Raw genomic sequence first — 24,847 nt, forward strand, 5'->3', positions numbered from 1 at the left:
GTACATTTTAGGGCCAGGACTCGAAAGAGTCAAATTAATTAGAGCTCAGTGGCCTTGTCGTTAGAGTGTCCGCCCTGAGACTGGGAGGTCGGGGTTCGATCCCCGGCCAGGTCATACCAAAGACAAATGGGACCCAGCCTCCCTGCTTGGCACTCAGCATCAAGGGTTGGATTGGGGCATGTCCAGAGGGTGTACTTGTACATCATGTCCAGGGGGTGTACTTGTACTAAACAGGAGCTAGGCGAGTCTTGCCCTATGGGCCTTATGGCTCGGCAAGGCTTACTTAATCGCATATCAATGTTTGATCTGAGAATATTTTTTTAATTAGCATTCAAAACAATTAGCATTCAAAACAAACAAATGCTATGTCGTATGCTATCTACGTGTGTATCCAGAGTTGGTTTTTACATCATGACCAAGTTTGCATTTTACCATATACATTTCAATTACTTACAAATGACACACAGACAATAGATCGGTTGAAACATAGACATTTGTTGATTTAACAAATGTCCAAAGCTCATTGCAAAACAAACTTGCCACTTCCTATTTTTGGTCTGATCCTCCTAAAAGAGTCACATGACTCAGGGGCTCCTTTTTTATAGGGAGGGGAATGTAATTGGAACGTACCACTTGACAGGGGAGTTTGGAACGTACCACTTGACAGGGGAGTTTGGAACGTACCACTTGACAGGGGAGTTTGCATTTGACTGGAAACTGTATATCGTCCATACAAAGAGTGGTGTTGCTAAAAACATGAAGTCGTGTAGTGTTACTTGCCTAAGAACAGTTGGTTTGTCCCATCAAAGGAAAGGCCCAGACTAGGGGTGTGTCATTCAGTTCTGTGTCAGGTAGTAGAGGGGGCACAATGCTGCCCTTTAGCCCTTCAATACAGCCAGTAGAGTCAGACCATCTCTAGACTGGCATGCTTGAATTAAGCCTAGTAAGTGTATTGGTTTCCTTCTTTGAATGATGTTTTTTACAATATTTTGGAACAGTGTAGTACATTTAATCATTCCTTGCAAGAATGATAAACCTGCATAATTGCAAAACATTGGTTTGTCTATTCTGTACACCTAGCCCTCATCAAAAGGACAGATTTTTGGTATGCGAGTGAGTGAGTTTTTTTTTTTTAATCAAAATGCTTCTTCTCCCATTGCGTGCACTAGACCATATTCACACTGTGGCCATCATGCCATTAAGTTAATGAAATGTCCCCCCGTTGCCACCCAGCTTTTTCAATACAAAATGCCAACATGGCCAACACGCCATTTGAATATGGTTTATGTGAATATGGTGAATTTGTAGTCTGTTCGTTCCAGTGCAACAGTATGATCGCTACGCCTGAAACAAGAAAGGTTCTGAGATGCAAAAACTAAGCACGATTAAAATGTGTGGGTTTTTTTTTTATCGCATTATTTGTACTGTAATTAATGAATCGAAATACATCAGTTAAATTCCCAGCCCTATAGTAAATGTAGCTACTTAGTTACTTTCCACCACTGGTAAAAACCAAACACTATGTGGCAAGCCCAGGTGACAGAGAGTGACAGAAACAAGAAGCAGATACGAGGGAGAGCAAACAAAATGGGTGGGTGGGGGGCTAGAAGTGTTGATGGAGATGGAGAGATTAGCAAAGGAGAGCAGACAAGAGAGAGAGAGATGAATGGAATGGGCAGTTCTTAATGGCCCTTGTATATCAGTCATTGCACGCACGCACGCGCACACGCACACACACACACACACACACACACACACACACACACACACACACACACACACACACACACACACACACACATACACACACACTCACACACACACACACACACACACACACACACACACACTCCATCTATTTCTTCAGTTTTCTCCATCTCTCTCTCTCTCTTGACAAGTTCAATCACTACAACAGTCATTAGTTGTGTCATTCGCCACACTATAATGAGCAACCCTTCTACACACACGCGTGCACACAGAGACATTGGCCCTCATTTATCAACGTGGTTGGGGCCAATGAGGGCCATTGTGTGTGTGTGTGTCCGTGGGTGTGTGTGTGTGTGTTCAGTTGTGTTCGCATCTCAGTGTCTCTTCATGTGCTCTTGAATGCATATTGGTGCGTGTCCAGTCTGTGTGTGTTCCACCCCATTGATTGAACATCAGTACAGTCTGTCATTTTCACTTGATCATACACTAACGCGCACACACACACACACACACACACACACACACACACACACCAGTGGTGGAAAATAACGAAGTACAATTACTTCGTTACTGTACTTAAGTACACGTTTTGAGAATTTGTACTTTTATTTACTATTTTTATTTTGCTGTACTTTTACTTTTACTTCGTTACATTTACAATTAAAAAATCGTACTTTTAATCCGCTACATTAAAATTGGACACCTTTCGTTACTCGCTACACATTTCCGCGCAAAATATGCGAAATATGCGGGGCTCGCTTGATCGCCTCACTCATTCGTTCACATCAAGGGGCTGCTTTAAAACGCCACTGAGAAACTTCCACTGACATGAATAGCGGAGGGGCGGAGCTTCGCGCCAGATCAGTCTCTATCCTTTTAATACTCTATGGTTCACATTCAGGCAGAAGGGTGTTGGTGCGGTCCGGTGAAAAAGCTGGACAGAAGCGCCCGTCTATATCTCTCTCGCTCTCTCTCTCTGGTGCCGTGAATAAATTACAGCGAGCCGTGGTGTGTGTGTGTGTGTGTGTGTGTGTGTGTGTGTGTGTGTGTGTGTGTGTGTGTGTGTGTGTGTGTGTGTGTGTGTGTGTGTGTGTGTGTGACGTGCGCTGCATCTGCTGATTATATTGCAGTTCTGTTTTCGGGCGCGTTCGGAAATGCGCCCTGAACGCACTGGTGTGCTCTCTTGTCGTTCGTTTATTCAGTGCACTCAGTGCGTTGTCGTTCGAAAATCCAGTGCGCTACGCACCGGGTGTGCCGAGTGCACGCACTGAGCAACCCTACCCTCAGGGTAGGGTTGCTCAGTGTGAATGGTGTGTTGTAACTGGTCGTTCGTAAATAAGGCACACTGAACGCACTCTGTGACGTCACCGCCCACCACACTCAACAAACTGACCACATTCCCGGTGCGCATAGCCGAACGCGCCCTTCGTCACATACACAGCTTAACGTCAGGAACGTTACACTCACCGATCCAGGTGATTGCAATAATAATCACTGTAGGCCTAGTGCCCTAGTCTTACCGTGCATTGCATGTAAACGTCTGTCAAACGGGATGCGGTTGTTAAAGTTGATATCGGTTTTAACTTTCTCCCGCAATAATGTAATCCACATTTGTGCATAGGCCTATAGGCTTTTTTGACTAGATTTAGAAGACATTTTCAAGCTCTTGCTACTGAAATGACCGATTATTTTTTATGGAGAAATCATTTACATGCATCTCAATGGGAGACAGTTTGCCCTCACAGAGTGGAGTGGATGGGGCTTAAATAGTGAAGGACTAATTATAATGCGTGAATTCACGCAATTATGTCTGTTTTGCAAATTGCAATGGCTCTCCCCATTCTCCCCTAAATGACTGTCTACCCCCATCTGAAATATATTTTTGTGTGAGCTGCTTGCAACCTGAGTTGTTTGTAATGTTTGTAATGATAGTAAACACAAACATTGTCCTAACACAAACATTAAATGCCATTGATAATGAATGGCCAGTTTCTAGTGTTTATCCCAACACAAACATTAAATGCCATTGATAATGAATGGCCAGTTTCTAGTGTTTATCCCAACACAAACATTAAATGCCATTGGCCAGTTTCAAGACGAGTGTTGAAATAAAGCCACTGTTGGACTTAATTTCTTTGTAAGCATTTTGAAAAGCATGTTGTACTTTTTACTTGTACTTTGTACTTGTACTTTGTAATTTTTACTTTTATACTTAAGTACATTTTACACCGGGTACTTTTTGTACTTTTAATACATTTAATTTGAGGTAATTTTGTACTTTTACTTAAGTAACTTTCTCAATGGGTACTTTGTACTTTTACTTAAGTAATTTTCAAGTAGAGAATCAGTACTTCTACTTAAGTAAAATATGTTTGTACTTTTTCCACCACTGACACACACACACACACACACACACATTACCCAGGTCCTGGTCAGGCATAAAATAAGTAAAATACAGTACGTAGTGCAAAAAAGCATTTGCACAACCCACTGATATTTCACGTGCCCATAAAATGCAGCAGCACTAAAAACAGCATTAAAGAAACAGTGCATGTGTCACGGCTCAAGTTCATAATGTAGAGTTCAACAGATCACTAGTGCAAAGGTCACAGTTCAGGGTCTAGAGTTCATGATTCTCACAGCTACAGGGAAGAAGCTATTCTTATGCCTGGTGGTGCTGGCCTTTCTGAAGTCCACCATCATTTCTTTTGCCTTTTTGACATTGATGCAGAGGTTGTTTGCTCTGCACCACGACTCCAGGTGACGTCCAGAAAGAGAAGTCTAGCATAGGCATACGGAGTCTCCAGATGGGTTAGAGCGACATGGACCACAGATGCTATTGCATCGTCAGTGGAGCGGTTCTTTCTATATGCGAACTGGTGAGGATCCACGTTGTCATCGAGGCTGGCCTTTTAAGTGAGACTCCAATTGTCATGAAGTGCTTTGAACGGCTGGTGCACTGAGTGCCTGCTATTGGACATGTAGTCATTCAGGCATGACACCTTCGCAGACTTTGGGACAGAGATAATGGTGGCACTGCAGCCAGGGACAAAGAGGTGTTAAAAACCTCAGAGAGCTGATAAGCGTGCAGTTCTTGAGGGCCCTGCCTGGAATGTTATCCGGCCCCGCAGCCTTGTGGGGCTTGGCCCCCTGCAGAGACTTCCTTACATCCTCAGCAGTCACACTGGGGAGTAGCTCACCTGGTGAGCCTGGTATTAGAGGCCTCAAAGCCAGCGTAGAAGGTGTTGAGAGCGTCGGGTAGGGAAGGGTCCCCAGGGCATTCAGCATCTTTCTTGCTGTGGTCTGCGATGGTCTTGATTCCTTTCCACATACTCGTCGGGGGTCGTTGGTGGTATAAAGTGCCCCTGGATTTTGTGCGCATAGGGTGATTTAGCCCTTGTTATCCCCGAAAGTCAGTCAGGTTCCTCCTAGCTTCTCTGAGAGCAAGTGCATCACCCGACCTAAAAGAAGAGTCCCCGCACTTTCAAGAGTGAGCGGACCTCAGCGTTCAGCCAGGGTTTCTTGTTAGGATGGATAGTAATATAACGTTGGTGATGGTGACATCATCAACACACTTGCTGATATAGCCTAGGACAGATGATGTATATTCCTCCAAGTCCACAGCACCAGGCTGTGGCGTCGCCGCCTCTCTGAAAATGTGCCATTCGGTGGTGCGCTCAAAGCAGTCTTGGAGTATAGAGTCAGCTCCATCTGGCCACACAGTTTCCTGCAGACGCTAGCACCGGGCGGTAGATGGGGACCTAACATGATTGAAAGGTGGTCAGAAAGGCCCAGGTTGGGGCGGGAGACAGCTTTATATGCCTCCTTCCTGTTTGTGTACACACAGTCAAGTATATTATTTCCCCGGGTTGCAACTTTAATATGCTGATGAAACCTTGGTAGAATGGCCTTCAGATCAACATTGTTGTAGTCGCCCCCTACCACGTAGCGCCTCGGGGTGTCTGTTCTAGTTCTCATTTGCGTTAGCCTTGGGGTGAATGTAAACAGCTACAACATGCACGCACACACACGCACATGCACACACACACACACACACACACACACACACACACACACACACACACACACACACACACACACACACACACACATTGAGAAGAAAGGGACAGACAGACAGACAGACAGACAGACAGACAGACAGACAGACAGACAGACAGACAGACAGACAGACAGACAGACAGACAGACAGACAGACAGACAGACAGACAGACAGACAGACAGACAGACAGACAGACAGACAGACAGACAGACAGACAGACAGACAGACAGACAGACAGACAGACAGACAGACATTTCCTTAATTATGTTAGATACATTACATATTACTTAGTACCATTTAAAGTAAGCCATCTTACTTAATACTTACATTATTACTGTCTGAGCAAGAGCAATATATTATTATAATTTGAAATTTGAAAAGAACAACTAAATTGAAATTCTGGCTAGCTCAGAGTAATTTCTAATTTAATATTTATTTTCTTTCCGGCAACCCAGAGCTCCTATTTCGAAGGAATCCCGGGAATGATTGTGTTAAGAAATACATGCAAATAAAATACCATAAATAATAATAATAATTTTAGTTTACAATATTGCACAATATGAGCATTTATCCTTGTGTTCAGCCAGCTCATGTGGAAATAAGTTTCAAAGTCATTGCATTTCTTGTTTTGTGTTTTCAGAAACACTACTATACGCACTAATTCAACCAATACATTATCTTAATTTTTAGAGTTGTCATATATACTGGCTGGGCGTACATTGGCATACAGATGCTGAGAGTATGTGCTGGCACAAACCCTGTGCAGACTGATTTAGAACTGTGGACAATGAGGAATGCACTCGCAGCTCTAGCGGGCCTGGCGGATTCAGAGAAATACTACATGCATGATGTCAAACTGTCTGTAAACCACAGCCATTACGCATGGGAATGGGACCACCGTACTGACTTACTGAGAGAGACAGAGAGAGAGAGAGAGACTTTGGATAAGCACACACTACCACTGACACAGTTTCGGTGTGAGCTATAGGGAATGCGAGTCTGAAGAGGTGAGTGTGTTGAGGGCCCTTTTGAAGCCTGACAGGGTGGGTGGCTGGAGGTGCGTTCCACAGAGAGGCGATGCCAGCGAATGTATCATAATGATACCCCTTCCTGCAGGCTTTCATTCCACTTTCATTCATTTTTCAACCCTGATCCACATGTACAGTGTGTCGCTTTCTCCCAAGACACTTTAGCATCTGTACACACATCGTACCATGAACAACACCGTGGCGTGCACAAGAACTGCTCTTACAAATAGCAGCAATGATCCAGCACGTCTTCTGTAGGGAAATTAAAGGACAATACCATCATCCAATATCATCCCATAATCTGCTAATTTGCTATATTTCCAAGGCCTACAGTACTGTATGTGAATAACAAATAATTAATTTTATTTAATGTGTGAACATTAATACAATAAACAAAACCGACAAATTATGCTGTGATCTTTGCATCTTTTGCATCTGCCTGTGTGAACGCAGCATATTTGTATTTGGTTTATTATAAATATTGCCATACTGATGTCAAAAACAGAGCCTTGATGCCAAACATATGCAAACATAATGAATTTGTTGCACCCACACTGTGGAATGATTTACCACTCTGCTTGAGAAACGCTGTGTCTGTTGAGATCTTTAAGAAACTACTGAAAACGCATTTGTACCGCAAACATTTTGGCTTGCTCCAGTGATTTCTATGTATTGTTTTATCTTATCTATTTCTAGGTACTGTCTTTGCTGCTCTGTTTCTTATTTCATTGTTGGTTTACTTTTGATTGAAATGTTTCTTATTTTATTCCTTTTATTTTATTGTACAGCACCTTGTAACAACTGTTTTGAAAGGCGCTCTATAAATAAAATTACCTTACCTTACCTTACCTTACCTTACCTTTTAGATATCCATGCTCAAATATTATATTAATGCTCAATGCATATTGAATTCAAAGAGTTGTCTGACTGAACCGAAGCAAGTTGGAAATATTCTGTAACTTTGTCCCTTTTATGCCCATATACGGAGTTATTTGTCAGGCATGCCCAAATATGGAGTTTATGCAGAAGTCAGAACAGGCCAGCTCCATTATGGAGATCTAGGGGAGATCAGGTGTGATCAATTGGCTAATTCGAGCCATGTCCAGAGCCTGAGCAGAGGCTTTTGTGCTGGTTCTGGACAACTGTGTATCCCACCGACTCAAGGTGGTGTGGAACACGTGTCAAATGTGAAGTCGGTGACCTTTTATTTCATTGTTAATTCTACAAGATAGCGGGGTTGTGGCTCTTTCAGAGCGGGACCTCTGGGGGGAGGGAGGTGTAAAAAATGTCAAAAAATTTTGTATGCTATTTTTGACTCATATGTCACTTGAAAAATGTATATAGAAAAGTCGGTGGGGCGAACGCTTCTCGAGTTGCGTGGATTACAGACGTACAGAGACGTGGTGCATTTATAGATAGATGTACCTTAATGTACCAGGGAAGTATTACAGGGAAGTTTGCGGTGTTGTTTTACCTATGGCAAGGTAAAAATGAATGATCAAAAGGCTAAAATTGTCTGAGTTTGCTTCAGTGCCTTCCTTCTACACATACCAGTCCCCGGACCAGCCTGTATTTGGCTTGAGGTGCGTAAAATTAATAATCCTTTTCATCCTGTGTATGCAAGTTTTACTAATCACTTTGAACCAAGGCAGATACAGCAGTGTGATGTTTACACAAGCAGTTTTGGCTGACTACTTTCTTGTAGAAATTATTCTTACAGTACATTTTTTAATTGGGTTATGTTTATGATTTCCTTTTTGAGGAAGTTTACCGCAAGAGGTCGGAAGCACTCATCTACACGCCATGCTTCTTAGCTGCTCTAAAATTCTTTGTAAACCACGACCTTGGAGATTATTTAATAAGCCGACTTTGTGTGTTCCATAATCACACCAAGAGTTCCATTTTCTGGCTTTTCCATCTTCAAAGAAGTGAGTCAAGGTGAGAGCAAGCGTTCAGCCTTTCTTCCATGGCACCAAAGGCATTTATCCCTGTTATGTCTTCATTTAGTTTAAGAAGATGTTGGCACATCCAATCATTGGTTTGTTCAAACCACTGACACAGCAACGTTATGCGACTATATTCGCTCAGCGAAAGAGCTACAGTATGTACATTTTAGTGTTGTCTGCATAATTATCCCATTCTGACCTGAGGTCAGATTCATACGAGGTTTCCGCCAGACACACACTGGTCTGATGAACCCATTCTGACCTGAGATCAGATTAAAAAAATGTCACAGTTGTTCTTCGATTTTTCAAAAATAGCAGACCTACAAGCTCGTATCGCGCCACTCGGTGGCGCGATATGAGCTTGTAGATCTGCTATTTTTAAATAGCTAAAGCATAACATGATGCTGACACCAAAATGGGTGCCCGGTCAGAATGGGTTATGGTAAGCGAATTTGTTATTTTACATAATTTGTACCAACTGGAGCATGTAAAGGTTGGATAAAAGAGCCACTCATCTTCCTTATTCTCCATATTACCCAACTTGAATCTACAGTAGTTACTTGCGCAAGCAGAGCGTGCAAGTAATGTTATCAGTCAGGTGCTACGATGCGTATATGTGCCTTAGCAGCATGATATGACGTCATATGCTGGCACGAAGCAGACCGCGCAGGTATGTTTTCCGTCATGCTACGAGGCGTATATATGTCCCATGACGTGATGAATATATGTACCAATGTCCCTTAGCAGCAAAAGATATGACGTCATATGCTGGCACGGGACATACGGAAGCAGACCGTGCAGGTATGTTTTCCGCATATGTCCCATGACGTGATGAAGATATGTACCAATGCCGCAGGGTATAATTGGTTTACAATGGTGACGTAATGATGATATGTTTCAGTGTCGGGTGGATTCAATTAAGGGACATATGCATCACACCACCGAGTAACCACATTATACCACTAATCAACTCAGAAATTACATATACATACTACATATAGACATATATATACATATACTGTATATAGACATACAGTATGAGCATATGACATGATGAATATATGTACCAATGCCAGGATATAATTGATTATCGATGGTGACGTAACGATGACATGTTTCAGTGTCGGGTGGACTAAAGGTAACATGTATGTAATGACACCACTGCCTTAACAGGCATAAGTAATCATTACCATACTTCAAAATACTACTTTTTTTCATCCAAAAGCAAGGTACGTAAATAGCTAAACCTAAAAATTCAATATTGCAAATGTTCTTTCACAGAGAGGCTGAGATTTGACAGTTTGTAGCGGTCTACAGTACTTGCACGCTCTACTTGACTGTGTTCTACTCCACTCTACTCTATGCTACTATAGGTGTAATAAAGCAAATTTAAAATATGTAGTGGGGGTCCCTGCATCTCTCTCAGGGTCCTTGGCCAGATATTGAAGACCCTTGCTATAGACCACAAACAATAGCTTCAACATATATATTTCACAATCCCCCAATTGCACACTGCCTGCTAATCAAGAGCACATAGGGGTTCAATGTCTTGCTCAAAGACACGTTATGAAGTGAGGCATAGCCAGGGATCGCCCCGGGCATGATTCCATTCCAAAGGCGGTTGTTCTACCTCCAGAAGCTGATTTGCAACAGGCGGGGGAAAAACACGCCAATTCTCCTCCGGAAATTGTAATTTCTCCATATACTGTGCACGTGCCATACTGTATATGCCAATCCTCCTGCCCCAGAATAGGGCCCTTAGTTGCGTTTGATCTACACCTCCACTCTCCTCTCCTCTGCTATTCCCTGTACCCTCCCTCATCCTTCTCTGCTTCTCCACCAAGCAATAAAGACTAGCTACACAGCAAAGTAATTTTCTTCATCTCTCCCACACAGTACTGCTTCCAAAGCTAAATGAAATGAGAGATTTGGAGGCTGTGTTTATTGACTGTTTGATGTGAAATTCTTCAGCATGTCAAATGGTTCCAAAGAGCAACAGAGATAAAGTACTCAAAATACTGGAAGTTTCATTTTCATATATTCAAAGCACAAGACATAAGCCGTTCAAAAGGCTGGGCCGTGTGGTGTGCATCATCCAGACCCCGAGAGCCATCACTTTGTGATTCCAACCCAGATGAGATTGAGATTGACTTTGAACACACTCAAGTCAGCAACACTGCGTGAGCTTGAGCGATACGTCAAGCTGTGTTTACATATGGTGAGAAAGAAGACAGAAACAAACCGTGCCAGTGGGAGCAGTAGCTCTTCAGCATTTGGCAGCAGCGTTTCCAGTGGTTCCGAGTTCAGACAGCGACCCTGATTGAAGGAGCATAAATGGATAATAATGTTTTTTTGTCTCCCAATGCCTCCTTGGAAACGCTTGCTCTCCTTTGTCTTGCCTCTTCCCTTTTGCCCTGCACATCCAAAGATGTACAGTATAGGGACAGGGACAGTGCCTTAGTGACCAATTTATTGTTTTCCCCATTTTTTTTAAACTAATACTCTCTCTAGCTCTCTTTTTGTATGCCTCTCTTGTCCTATTTGTTGACGACCCCCCTATCCCTCACTCCATCTCTCTCTTCAAAAACAAGGTCTCTGCTCTCTAAAGAGCATGTTCTGAATACTGGATGAACGTACTGTATCCCCCCCCCCCCCCCCTCTCTCTCTCTCTCTCATTCCTCCTCCAGATCTGTAGCAGACTATAGCAGTTGGTCATGGCTGATGGCTTTCTAATAGCAGTCATAATGGCTGTATGTGTGAGGAGGTACTAACTGGACATTTGCATGCCTCCATATGGCACTGTGTACACAGCACACACGCACGCACGCACGCACACACGCATGCAGCGCAAAGGATGAATGAACCAGGATCTTTGAAGGTGGAGACAAAGTTTTTTGTTTAACTATTTCCACTCATCTCTCTTTACACAATTCTAGCTTGTAATGGGGGAAGACTAATGATTTCTGTCAGCTGGTTTCTCTATTTTTAATGCCAAAAACATTGTTGAGATGATGTGAATTTAATTAAGTTCATGTTAGCCTAATATTATTATTGTAAATTAATTGCAAGCTGATATTGACCCAAGTCAGCGGTTCTCCTTGAGTGGGGGGGGGGGGGGGGGGGGGGGAGGGGGGTTTGGGGGATCCAAATGTAACCGTACAGCCTTAGGTTTGTTGCAAAAAATATATATATACTCCCAGAGTTACAGACCTGTACGGGTCCAGTTTGGAGTATACAAATGGAACCAAATGGATCAATACATGGGTCCATTTCCATTTGTACAGTCTCAGAGTTATGGGGGTGCTTGAAATGAAAGGAATATCACACGTGAAGTGAGGGGCGCTCTCATCATCATACATCATCTCATTCCGGCCAATCACAATTTGGGTCCTCACCTTCGTCATCAATGTTTGTGCGTACGCAATGTTTGTGTTGACACAAACATTGTTTGTGCACACACACACACACACACACACACACCAAAAGCTGGACATAGGAGGGGCTAGCACCCCTCAAAGCCAAGGTCTGAGAGCTACTGACGTAAGTCATCTAGGACCAGCAGGTAATAAACTGACCATAAGTGTTCAGCCTGGACATCTTCGAGTTTCCCTGCAGAGGTATAACACTTAATAATGTGGTGAGACAGATTGCTTGCTAAGGTCTAATTCTTTGTTTGCATAGCAATGTGTTGTACAGATATACAATGTATAACGGGATATGAACTGAGGCAGCAATCTGCATCAGATAGTGGATATTGGATATTTTCCTCCTCTGTAATAATATTTCCCCAGACAATGCAAGACAGCACAGACAATGCTGTCTTTGTAGAATTCTGTCTGGTCGATAGAACCGCTATGTTGTATCGTGTCAGGGGAAGGGGCCATTATAATGAATTATTTTCCTATTTTGGATTTTATTTATTTTTTCGCCGCATTTGCAACCCGACTCTTTTTTTCTTTTTATAAATTAGCTAGAAGACGGATGGGAGTCTCGGCTCTTTATAAAGACAGCGACAACACTTCCTGATGTTCGGAAGCTCACATCGTCCGTCCACCCTTTAAATGGCCACTTCACCCCTTTTACAACCTGTTGAGGACACAATAAATACTTTCCTGAGGTTTTTACGTGTGTATTCATTTTTATATTTTAGTCATGACGCCGTGTTCATGACCAAAAACCTGTCATGGAAATGTGGCCTCACTTCCTTCCTGGACCACAAAGTCACACCTCCATGCAGCCTCCCCCTCTCCACAAGGAGGGGCAGTGCACTAAAGCATTATGGGCATTGTAGGAATTCAGCAATCCAGTCAAACCCTAGTCAAACACACAGACGTCATTATTGTTCTGGCCATAGGGTGCAAATTTCAAATTGTGCTACTGTTATCTATATTAACAAGTGAGAAGTTGTCACGTGGCGCAAGCGCACTAGCCAATGAAAAGATGTGCGCATGAAAAACAGTTCGCAACCCCCCCCCCCCCCACCCCCACCCCCACCCCCCTCCCTCTTTGGCTGCTGTAATGTGATCTCCCCTATGGATCTCCCTCTCCGCACTCCGCAGAGAAACCTTACCTCACGGAAGGGGGAATAGTCGCCTCACCATTTCGCTTATTCCTTCTAAATCTCTGTATTTAAAATATAGCTCGCTCAGCAAATGTCTTAGTTACATCAACATTGTTCTTAGAAAGTACTTGGTTTGTGCCTAACTACTACGATTAGACAGATCGCGTTTGTTATTTCGCTACTGCCAGTACTTCTGATTGCACGCACACACACACACACACACACACACACACACAACACTACCCCGTGTCCCACACACACACAACACTGCCGCGCAGATTTAAGCTGTCAAACCTATTTTGTTAAAGTTAAATATGCCACAGACACTTGCCTGAACTGTGCAGCTGATATATATATACAGCATTGTCATATTTAAAAGGCGCTTTATAGCTTCTCTCAGCTCAAAGCTTGTATGAATAAGGAGATAAATGAACAGCTGACGTCGGTGGGAGAGGACGTCAGCTGTGTGTGTGTGTGTGTGTGTGTGTGTGTGTGTGTGTGCGCGCGGGTGTGAGAGGGAGGTAAACAGTCAGCAACACGTTAAATTTCTACTTCTACTAGAAAGAGGCAGCGATGGAGCCATAAGTCCATATCCATAAATTCGGGGACATAAATTGCGCAAAATACTGTTAAACATGACGGCATCAGCCTGCTGCATCCTCCTAGCTGTTGTGTGCTAAGCTAAATCATCATACAGAACCACAACAGTCAACACGGCATTGACCAGGGTTGCCACATTGACTGAGAGGGAAACAAGCAACCAGGTCTATGAAAATGTTAACAGGCCAGATCAAGTCAGAAAATCCGAAAAAGTCAGAAAATAAATCTAGAATAAAATGGTAAATGGTAAATGGTGCATTTATATAGCGCCTTTATCCAAGGCGCTTTACAGAGATTGTGCATTACATTCACACACACATTCATACACCGATGGCAGCGGAAACCATGCAAGGCACCAACTAGCACATCGGGAGCAATTAGGGGTTCAGTGTCTTGCTCAAGGACACTTCGACAGTAACTCTGGGGGAGCCCGGGTTCGAACTGGCAACCTTGCGGTTACCATCCAGGCACTCTACCCCTGAGCCACCGCCGCCCCGAATAAGCAACAATATTGCTGACTGTCAAACATCATTGTCCAATGTTGTTTTAGAGCAGTGGTTCTCAAACATTTTCATGTCATGGACCACTAATATATTATATATATATATATATTATATATAATATATATATATTATATATAATATATATTTACTATATAAATTTACTATATATACACCGGTATATATACAGTGTACACAAACCGTATATCTAGGTGTGCCCCGAGATTTTTAGGCTATGAAAAGTGTGCCCTGGGACAAAAAAGGTTGAGTTACGCGGTGGCCAAAAGGTAGATCACGATCTACCAGTAACGTCAGATCAGGGATTTTGTCGGCCAGCGCCAAAAATGCTCCCCAACAGCATAATCGGAGCAAATACCGGGCAGTGTGTATGAGCCATAACGTGTTGACTACACTACACTACACTAATAAGGACACATAATAATAACTAATAACCCATCCGTTACTACATGTGGAGTCAACTCCCGCAATTTCCTTCTTCCCATAGTGCGCGGCAACGTAACTCTGGGATGAGCGGCCGCGAAGCGGCCGCGAAATTCTAGTCTACTACAAATACAATTAACAGTGAGTGACTGTGTGAGCCGGTGGAAATGTAGATGTGTACCCTTTGGCAGGCCAAAGGGTATCACTGATTGATGACCCCATGTTCGGTAGGTAACAGAAAGGGGGGACGTGTTTTGTTATTTCCACACAACTTTAAGGTATACTAATAACACGTAGTTCAATGTTAAATGTTCCCCTTTCAGCCTCTGAAGTGCGTTTCGCACATACGTACAGCATGACTGTACTGTCAAATCTGCAGTGTTCATTTAACCACTGCTGTATCAGGAGTCAGGACTCATCAACTGGCAGAGAGACACGGCTGTCAGGAGGAGACCGCAAAACACCTGGAGGTCAGAGAGAGGGAGATGGGATGGGAGGGGGGGGGGGGTTCTCTATATGTGAGTAGCACTTCATCTCTGTTGCTATCTGTTATTTTTCGCATTCTCTCTCACTATTTCTCATGTTCCTTCAATCTAACAACCTCTCTCACTTCCATCCCTCCCTCTCTATCTGACAGTAATCAGACATCCAATTACAAGTTGTGTGTGTGTGTGTGTGTGTGTGTGTGTGTGTGTGTGTGTGTGTGTGTGTGTGTGTGTGTGTGTGTGTGTGCAAGTGTGTGTGTGTGTGTGTGTGTTACGTCTGTCTCCATCCTCCGATAAGACGCTGAGGTCAGCAGGTTGCCCAAGCATGCAGAGAACTATATATGCAGGGATGTGTACACACACGCGCGCGCGTGCGCACGCACGCGCACACGCACACGCACACACACACACACACAGATAGCAAAGGGTGAATGAACCAGGATGTTTGAAGTTGTATTTGATGTTGTGGTATGACGTCAATTCATGGGAGCGCCTCCATCCAAAGTGGTGATGGATAAATGAGCAAAAAATAAATTATATTTAAACCACGACCTCCACTCCGACCTTTAAAACACAAACCACCAAATCAAAATCACAGGACACACCTGTATTCAACGGGAATAGCCCATCCATAAGCTCACAACACACTGTGCATGACATCTCTGTGCAGTACGTACGTCTGTACTGTAGCTCCCATATCCCGAGAACCGTGCAACGGACGCATGCTTCGCCGAACCGATATACCCAAATATAGGTCTAGATAGCCAGTAGATCTACTGTAGTGTACTACAGTATATCTGTAGTGTGCAGTTGTCCAGAACTGCAGATCAGACTGATATACCCAGGGATCTCCATATATGGACATATAAGGGACATAGACAGATACAGAGATCTCCATAATATATGGATATATATTTATGCCCATGTTATGGGTATATAAGGGACATGAAGACATTTTGAATATGTCTTCATGTCCATGCATTTCATGCAGTTCCCAACTTGCGTCGCTCGGTTGGACTGCCTTTCTTAGATAATACACCCTAGACTTGCGACTGCGACTGCGTCGCTTGAGGGCTTTCCAGAGCCTGGGCTGCTTGGCCATCGTCTCCCCATAACAGGGCTATAGGTACCGGCTTCCCTGATTGGCCAACCCATCAGGCTTCTTAATTGGCCACGCCTTGCATGACATTTGTGCCGCTAAACCAATATAAATGGTAGCATGGGGCAGAAGCGCTGCATTCCTCCAAACGTAAACCTCATTGACCAGTCAGAAGAACAAACAGCGAAAGATTTAAAGACCAGAGGAAAATACAACTCAATGTATAGCAGCAGCCTTGACGAGGACCCGGGACTAGCACTCCTGGAAGAAGTGATGTCCCAATCGTTCGAGAATGAAATGCTGATGGACGGAGAGATCCCCTTTTCGGCCTGTCGGCACGTCACCAGCTGTGTATCCGGCCTGACACTAGGAGACACAGATGAACCAAGATCTTACGGTCGTCAACGGCCTATTTACACTTTATGTCAACCAGGGGACGTAAAGGCAGAAGATGATCAGATGATCACATACACAGGAAAGAACATTCACATCTGTATAAAGTGTGGCATGAGCTTCGATCAGTCAGGCGCCATGACGACACACCAGCGTCTCGACACTGGAGAGACACCTTTCCACTGCAGACAGTGTTATAAGAGTTTCAATCACTTAGGCTCCCTGAAGACACACCAGCGTATCCGCACCGGAGAAAACCTGTACCACTGCAAACTATGTGACAAGAGTTTCAACGTGCTAGTTTCCCTGAAAACACACCTGCGTTATCACGCGGGGGAAGAACCTTTCCCAGAATGTGATGAATACAGTTCACCCATGGCGGCAAGGTTCTCTCAACCGTTGTGCTGGACGGCGTATCTCGAAGGAGGACCAAAGACAGCCGTCCATGTATCAGTCGGCCACAAAGTGTACGCCTTTGGAAGGTACTGTGATAGGGAGACCCACGCCACAGATAAGATTCCAGTGTACATCTTCAACACAGTGGGTCTACACTGGATGACATTGCCCCCAGCGACAGTCGGAAGAGGTGAATGTCCCCTCGAGGTTCCCTCCATGCGTTCTGGCCACACAGCTGTGCTGGTGGACGATATCATCTACGTCTGGGGAGGGTGCACTTACACTGTGAAGTACTGCAACGTGCTTTATGCGTTTGACGTCAACGTTCACAAATGGTTTAAGCCCATGGTTTCTGGGACCGTTCCAAACGGGAGGCAGTACCACTCGGCATGTGTTTTCGGGAAGGCCATGTATATCTATGGGGGATGGACAGAACCGACTGGAGGCACCAATGACATCTACAAGGTGGACACTGCCAGTAGGGTCTGGTCTGTAATTATCACCAGAGACACTTGCACACCCGTTTCAGATTGTCACACTGCCACCATCATTGGAACGAAGATGTTTGTATTTGGGGGCTGGGGGGACCAAGGAAACTACTACAACACTATCAGAGTGTTTGACACAGAGACCAACTGCTGGCTGAGCACGCCATCTGCACAGCTTTGTCCAGAAAGACGCAGGCAACATTCAGCCTTTACCTACAATGGAGATTTGTACATATTTGGTGGCTTCAACTTTCTTTTGAACCAGACCTTCAATGATCTGTGGAAATTCAATCCCGAGACCTTTTCGTGGATGAAGGTTGAGGTCAAGGAGAAAGGCAAGTGTTCAATGTACGACTGCTGTTGCCTGGTGGGAGATCGTGTCATCTTCCTTGGAGGATGTTACACTGATGACCTTTGCATCTTAGACTTTAGACCTAGACTGAAGACATTATGCAAGCTAGCAGTTATTCATCTTGGTCTAGAGCAGTCTGAACTCCGACATGACATCAGGTGCGAACTGGCAGCCATGACAAAAAAAGAGACTAACAGCTTCTTCAAGAATGACGCACATGATGAATGACATTCATCTTTTGCCCATGCAACAGAGAGCTGTGCATACATGGCTGCCACAACCGTCTTCTGAACCATCTGGGGAAATGCAGTAGACATAAAAGAAGGTTGAGCCCAAACGAAAAGGCCTGTCTCATCTTGCAATGCATATCAGAGAGATTGTTCATCTTTCTTTTGCAATTTAAGCTAGTATAAGGTGCACTCCTCAGGGTGCAGATCTCCGCCAGGCCGGATTGCCTACCCAGGGCTCTGTTGCAAGATGTTATAATGCCACCATTAGGCAGAGTGCCAGATCTTTGTTTTGCAGGAATCGGACACTGCGTTTATGATTTGTGGCATTTGTGTCCCTCCCACAAACTTTGAAAGCCAATCGTAGCCAGTCTGACAGATACATTCCATTACCACAAAGTTGATGGATACCGGATTTGCATTATTTTTGGACAAAATCTGTAGCAGTGGGAAGTTATGGGGGAAATGTGAATTTCCACCAAATATTTGGGGCAGAGGTTCTCCTCTGGCCTACTGGGAGTGAGCGTGCTACGTTGCATGCTGATCAGGAGCGAAAACAATCCCTCGCCGTTGGCCGTTCCACCCTCCTGGCAGGGATTACCATCACAGAGATTGTCGATTGCCATTGGACAGCTGCCCACTGGTGTCCCCGAGGCAAACCAATGGGCAGGTAAAAATCTCAAGGTATTCATAGCAGAAATAGCCTATCTACAACCTCACTGTTTGTACATCAGTTTTGCTATTTTTTTGAAGTCCGCTAGCTTGTGTCCGTGTAAACACAAACATTGAAGACAAAAGTGAGGACAGAACGAACTATGCAAATCGTGATTGGCCGGAATGACATTTGTGATGATTTGATTGGTTGTACTGTATAATGATAAGAGCGCCCCACACATTTTTGAGAATGCAATAGCGCTGCACACGTCCAATTCACATCACAAACGGCATCAGTTAGACTCAAAAACGTATCGCTGAGTCATTCCATTCCATGCCAGCATTATTCATTAATTCACCCGTTAACCGCCAGCATTTTTCAGTGAAACCCTTATTTTGAAGGATCCACCGGAAACGCGAAAACCGAAACAGGATGTAGACTAACGATGGAGAAGACATGGTGTTAACGTAACCGTCAGTTCAATGGCTGTGGGCCGTTGAATAAAGCTGACCAGGGGCACAATCTGGGAAAGGAATCCGAGATAAGGGCATTTGAAATTATGTTTACAGCAAGTGAATGCACGCAGCAATCTTGCTTACAGTACAGTTTATGATTACTTCATTGCCTAGCAACCAATGCTAATGTATGCAGCATTACGACGGAGAGCTATCATAAACCACTATAAAGGACCATTTGACGCAGATCTACGTCAACGCTGGCAGACCAGACCGCTGAATTAAGCTCTGATGCAGATCCATGTCAACGGCGGGGAATATTAACTTAAGGAACTAGCTGAGGCATGATTAAGAGTCAGAGCTGACAGCAGGGCCATTGCATGTGAAGGGGAAAGGAAGGAGACGTGTAGGAAATGTTTGAGAACCAATGCCGCAAGCACAGCTGAGGTACCTGCGAGAGAGACAGAAGTAAATGGGATGACTCATCATTCCTTGCATGCTACCTTTCTACATGCTAGGCTCCAAATTACAATAAAAAAAAACCTGTGGTTGACACAAAAACGCACACCTGGTCTCCAACACACCAAGTGTGCCTCATCACAGTTTGGGAACCACTGCAGTCTCTGCAAACACACACTTGTGGTAACTAAAACAGCATGAGCACGCCTCACATGGGGTCTACACGCCTCACATGGGTCATAGGGGTGCAGTTACTCGGGTCGTGGAACATCAGACTGTACTCCATAGTTGTGTGAAGTACAGTGCATTGTCACAAGTACAAAAGAAGGGCTTGATACACTGTTCAACTTTGTCACGTCATCCCCCCCCCCACACCAGATATAAATGGATTAGTTTAATTATTTTGTGCAAGTGAGGAGTAGTGCTCTCTTATCATCATACATCATCTCATTCTGGCCAATCACAATTTGCGTCTTCACTTTTCTGCCCCCACGTTTATCTTCAATGTGTACTGTGTTCACTGCTCAGCCAATCAAAGCATCCCTATGGGGTGATCAGCCAATCACAAGCCAATGTTTGTGTTTACTGTTTACACAAACCCGGAAAGCTTGGCATATAGGAGGGGGCAAGTGCCTCAATAACGCCACAATACAACACGTTTTGAGCTTGTAGACAGGCTTTTTTGGTGGCAAAAATATTTAGTGTAACGGTTTACAAGGCACAAAAACGATACACTGTTCTCAGTATATACTGTGCATGTACTGTATGAGGATATACAATACATACATAGTATATATTAGCTTAGTAGCTTACTATATAGTTTAGTAGGTATACAATATATCAATATATTTTTTTGTATAGTGAAGTTGCTCTTCACTTGAACCCTCCCCCTATTCTGGGTGAACATTTACTACCAGAAATAGCCAATCTACAGCACAGAGTTCCATTTCACCACAGATCAGGGGGTCTTCAGCGTTTCTAAAGGACCCTCTAGATGAGAGAAACAAAGCAGAGACCCCCACTACATATACACGTGTGTTGCGTAATATATTTTTATTTTTATTTTTGAGTGGCACTAGCCACATCATAGTGTCTGAGCAAATAGGCACTGTCTATTTTACGTCATGTTGGTGTACGATGATAAGAGTGCCCCCTCACTTCACACAGGTGTGATTTTTACACTTCCATTTACTTCCATTTTACACTTCCGTTTTATGTTATTTCTTTTTTTGAGAAGGCTGCCTTCTATGCAACTTGAGAGGCAAAAATGGCTATCCAAAGTATCCATGCAGTATGTGGCGGATGCCTTCAATGTCTGTTTAGTTGACCGTTGTAAGATTCAAACTAGCTGGGAAATATCCCACTTTCTTTTTGAGGGGCGCTTCCCCTCCTATATTCAGCTATTAGTGTAGATTTTCGTCTTAAACAAACATTCAATTCTCATTGACAATGAATGGAGAATTTACGCCATATGTGTCTGAGCAAATCGACATGTTACGTCATGATGTATGATGATAAGAGCGCCCCTCACTTCACACAGGTGTGATTTTTTCCTCCTTTATGTGGATATGGGTTGTCTTCAGGTGATGCTGATTCTTTGATGTCTTCATAGATGTATTTGTCAGTCCTTTTCTAATAATATGTTGGATTAATGTGTATTTTCATTTTTGGGAGCTGACAGAGAATCAAACACAAGATCAAGTGCTGGCTGATCTTCTGAACAGCTTCTTCCCGGAATGACGTGCAAGTCAACAGAGATCTGTGCGTATATGGTTGAGTCAACAGAGATCTGTGCGTATATGGTTGCCACAACGTGTCTTCTGAAATGCACAGAACTGGGGCTTTGGAATTGCCAGACATGATAGAAATTGTTCATTTTATTTTTGCAGGAAGGTGTGCTCCTCGGAGCTGCAGATCTCCGCCAGGAAGGGTTGCCGACCCAGGGCTGTGATGGTGCCGCCGTAAAACAATATTTCCAAAACAAATGCATCATCCAAAAGATGCAGTCTTTCTTGCTAATAGACTGGGTTTTCAATTCTCACACACACACGCACGCACGGACGGAAATCAATGAAGAAAGCGAGCCCAGTCATTAATTCGGCCATTCAGCCAGATCATAACTATATAAAATAGATTGCCAGTAAGTTAATGGAGTTTACTACAAGCAATAGCCACCATTACAGTATGTTTGTGCTGCCCATGCACTCCAATTCTACATAAGAAAATAACTCTGTCTTTCTCTTCCCCTCTCTCTCTCTCTCTCTCTCTCTCTCTCTCTCTTTAATAGGAACTACATCAATGCCAAATCACTTGAGAGATCCATTCACTCAGCCATTAAGCCAGGCCCTAGCAGCAGGAGTTAAAGCCAAAATGGAACTAAGCTACCATAACAGTGTGGTGTAGTCTACTCCATTCACACTACGCACGTGCACAAACAGTACAGTACATATACCAGTTCATCACCCTGAAAATACTGTTACTGTTAGTTACTGCGCGCGCGCGCGCGCGCACGCACGCACGCACGCACGCACGCACGCACGCACACACACACACACACACACACACACACACACACACACACACACACACACACACACACACACACACACACACACACACACTTCCTTCCAGCACTATTCAACATAACTATATCAATATAGTATTATAATATAATATACTATCAATGTGAAAATTGGCGGTACAGCAGCAAATCAGTCGCTGAGGCGTTCAGTCAGCTGCTGTTTAGACATTTCACTGTGAGCTTTGTCAAGCAGAGTGAATATATATAGCGCATTAAGGCCTAATGTATGAATAATGAGCGAAGCACCTAGCGCCGCTGATGGCGTCCCCGTGAGTAAACATGGCACGTGAATGGCAGGGTAAACAAACAACTCGACCGTCTCTGAATGAATACATTATGCGCGCGTGAGTGCACACACTGCAGCGGTCCAACACACTCACTCTGTCTGGCTGTATTGTGTGTTATGCTAATGTTTTGGCTGCCGCTATAGATGACTGGGCTATATCTGCAACTCATAAGCAAGTAAAATATTGATTTTCTCTATCTCTCTTTCTCTACATCTCTCTCTCTCTCTCTCGTTCGTTCTCTCTCCCGCTACTATACCTCAATTTGTCTTACCTTTTGTATTGAAAACTGATGGATTGATGTACATGGTGTATGGCTGTATGCCCTACTGTATGCAGAGTGTATCTGTGGAAGACTGTGTTTCCCAGGGATGGGGCTATACGCTCCCACATGAGGAGCCATGCTACAGTATGCGAGAAAATAACTGCTCGTCTACTCATCCGTTGGATGAGGGGAAAGGAGGGGAGGAGGGTGTGTGTGTGTGTGTGTGTGTGTGTGTGTGTGTACAGTATGTATATATGCATGTATATACCGACAGCCGCGGCTGCCTGCATGGCGTCCCCTCCCGTGAGCGACTACCAGGAAGACAGGCGTTGGACCTGGCCTTTATGGCGCCGTTTCCGTCCAGTGTCGGAAACAACAAACAGTGGGTGATTTTCAGGCCTGTGGGATCAGCTATACGCTACAGAGAGCACTTTGACACCAGGCGGCAATGTGGGAGTGCATGGAATGCATGGAGTGCATGGAGTGCATGGAGAGCATGGAGTGGGGAAGAATTGGATTTTGCCTGTGCATCCGTGTTTAATGGTTCTCATACACATGCTATCCTGTTGTTGTTTTTATTCACAAATCGCTTTCAACAATTTAGTACTTCTGTGGCATGCGTTGCTCTACCTGGTGCAGTGAACATTAAATCAGCAGTGTGCTCCGGGTCTATGGTATAGCCTATTATAGCATAAAAAGGATGAAAGGTTTAATCTAAGTATGCGGTACACATACAGACACATGCAGTATCCACTTACACTGTCACATCATGAGCGTTAATTCCACTCAAGAGTCAGCAAATGTAACATCTGGTTAAATTGTTGGACTCTCAGAGTTACAAAATGGATATCAAATCAAACTTTATTTGCATAGCACATTTCTAACGACCGAGGTCGAACCAAAGTGCTTCACATTACAGAGCATAATAACATACACCGAGGCAGAAAGAGAAAAAGAGGATAGAATATACAGTAGATACAAGCGAAGAGGAAGGAAAAGCATTAACTCAAAGTGTCAGAGAGCATGTAAAATACATGAGAACATAGTACTGTACATGGGTAGGCTGTAAGGGCAAGTGTAAACTTAACTCAACCCTGGCTAAGGACTCCTTTAACGCCTTTTTTTATATTCGTCTAATGAGATCCCACTCCGCCATCGACGCCTTTAACGTGTTAATTAGCGCTCTAATTAATGATACAACTATAAAGTTGGCTTACCGCTAATCAAAGCTCCCCTTGAGCGATAGCTCCATGTTCCATTGCTTCCCCTTCAGGCTCAATGCATTGAAAAAATCACACCTGTGTGAACCGAGTGATGCAACCCCCCCCCCCCCCCCTCCTCCCCTCTCTCTCTCTCTCTCTCTCTCTCTCATAAGTAGGCAACAGTGCAGCACTGTCTCTCTCTCTCTCTGTTTCTGCATGGCACAACAGCATGCCAAGGATAAGGATTGAAATGTGTGTACACACGTGATTGTGTGTACACACATACTGTACATAGTACATTTATACTAGTACTCTTTACACGCAATCTCATGTCCAAACTCCAAAGGCACACGCATGCATGCTTTCACTCACATGATGCAAATCACCCACACATGAATGAAAAGGGTCCTGCAAGGTCCATATAGTTATCACCCTATAGAATATTCACACTCTCACATTATAATGTACAACATTCCATCCTGCTACTCTCAAACGTTCTGCTTTGTAGACTCCCACACCTTATTTCTCACACGTACAGTACGTGCACTTCACAAGTCAGCGCAAGCACACACATGCGCGCGCGCACACACACACACACACACACACACACACACACACACACACACACACACACACACACACACACACACACACACACACACA

At 44.0% G+C, this 24,847-nt stretch overlaps 1 protein-coding gene across 3 annotated transcripts in view; it reads right to left on the minus strand.

Moving 5' to 3' along the window:
- The window catches only part of grm8a (glutamate receptor, metabotropic 8a), a 313,805-nt gene that overhangs the window by 104,842 nt on the left and 184,116 nt on the right, over positions 1 to 24,847 (minus strand). The gene's annotated exons all lie outside the window — the stretch shown is intronic.

This window comes from Protomyctophum parallelum, assembly GCF_964188405.1.
Source record: "Protomyctophum parallelum genome assembly, chromosome: 22".
NCBI classification, from domain to species: domain Eukaryota; kingdom Metazoa; phylum Chordata; class Actinopteri; order Myctophiformes; family Myctophidae; genus Protomyctophum; species Protomyctophum parallelum.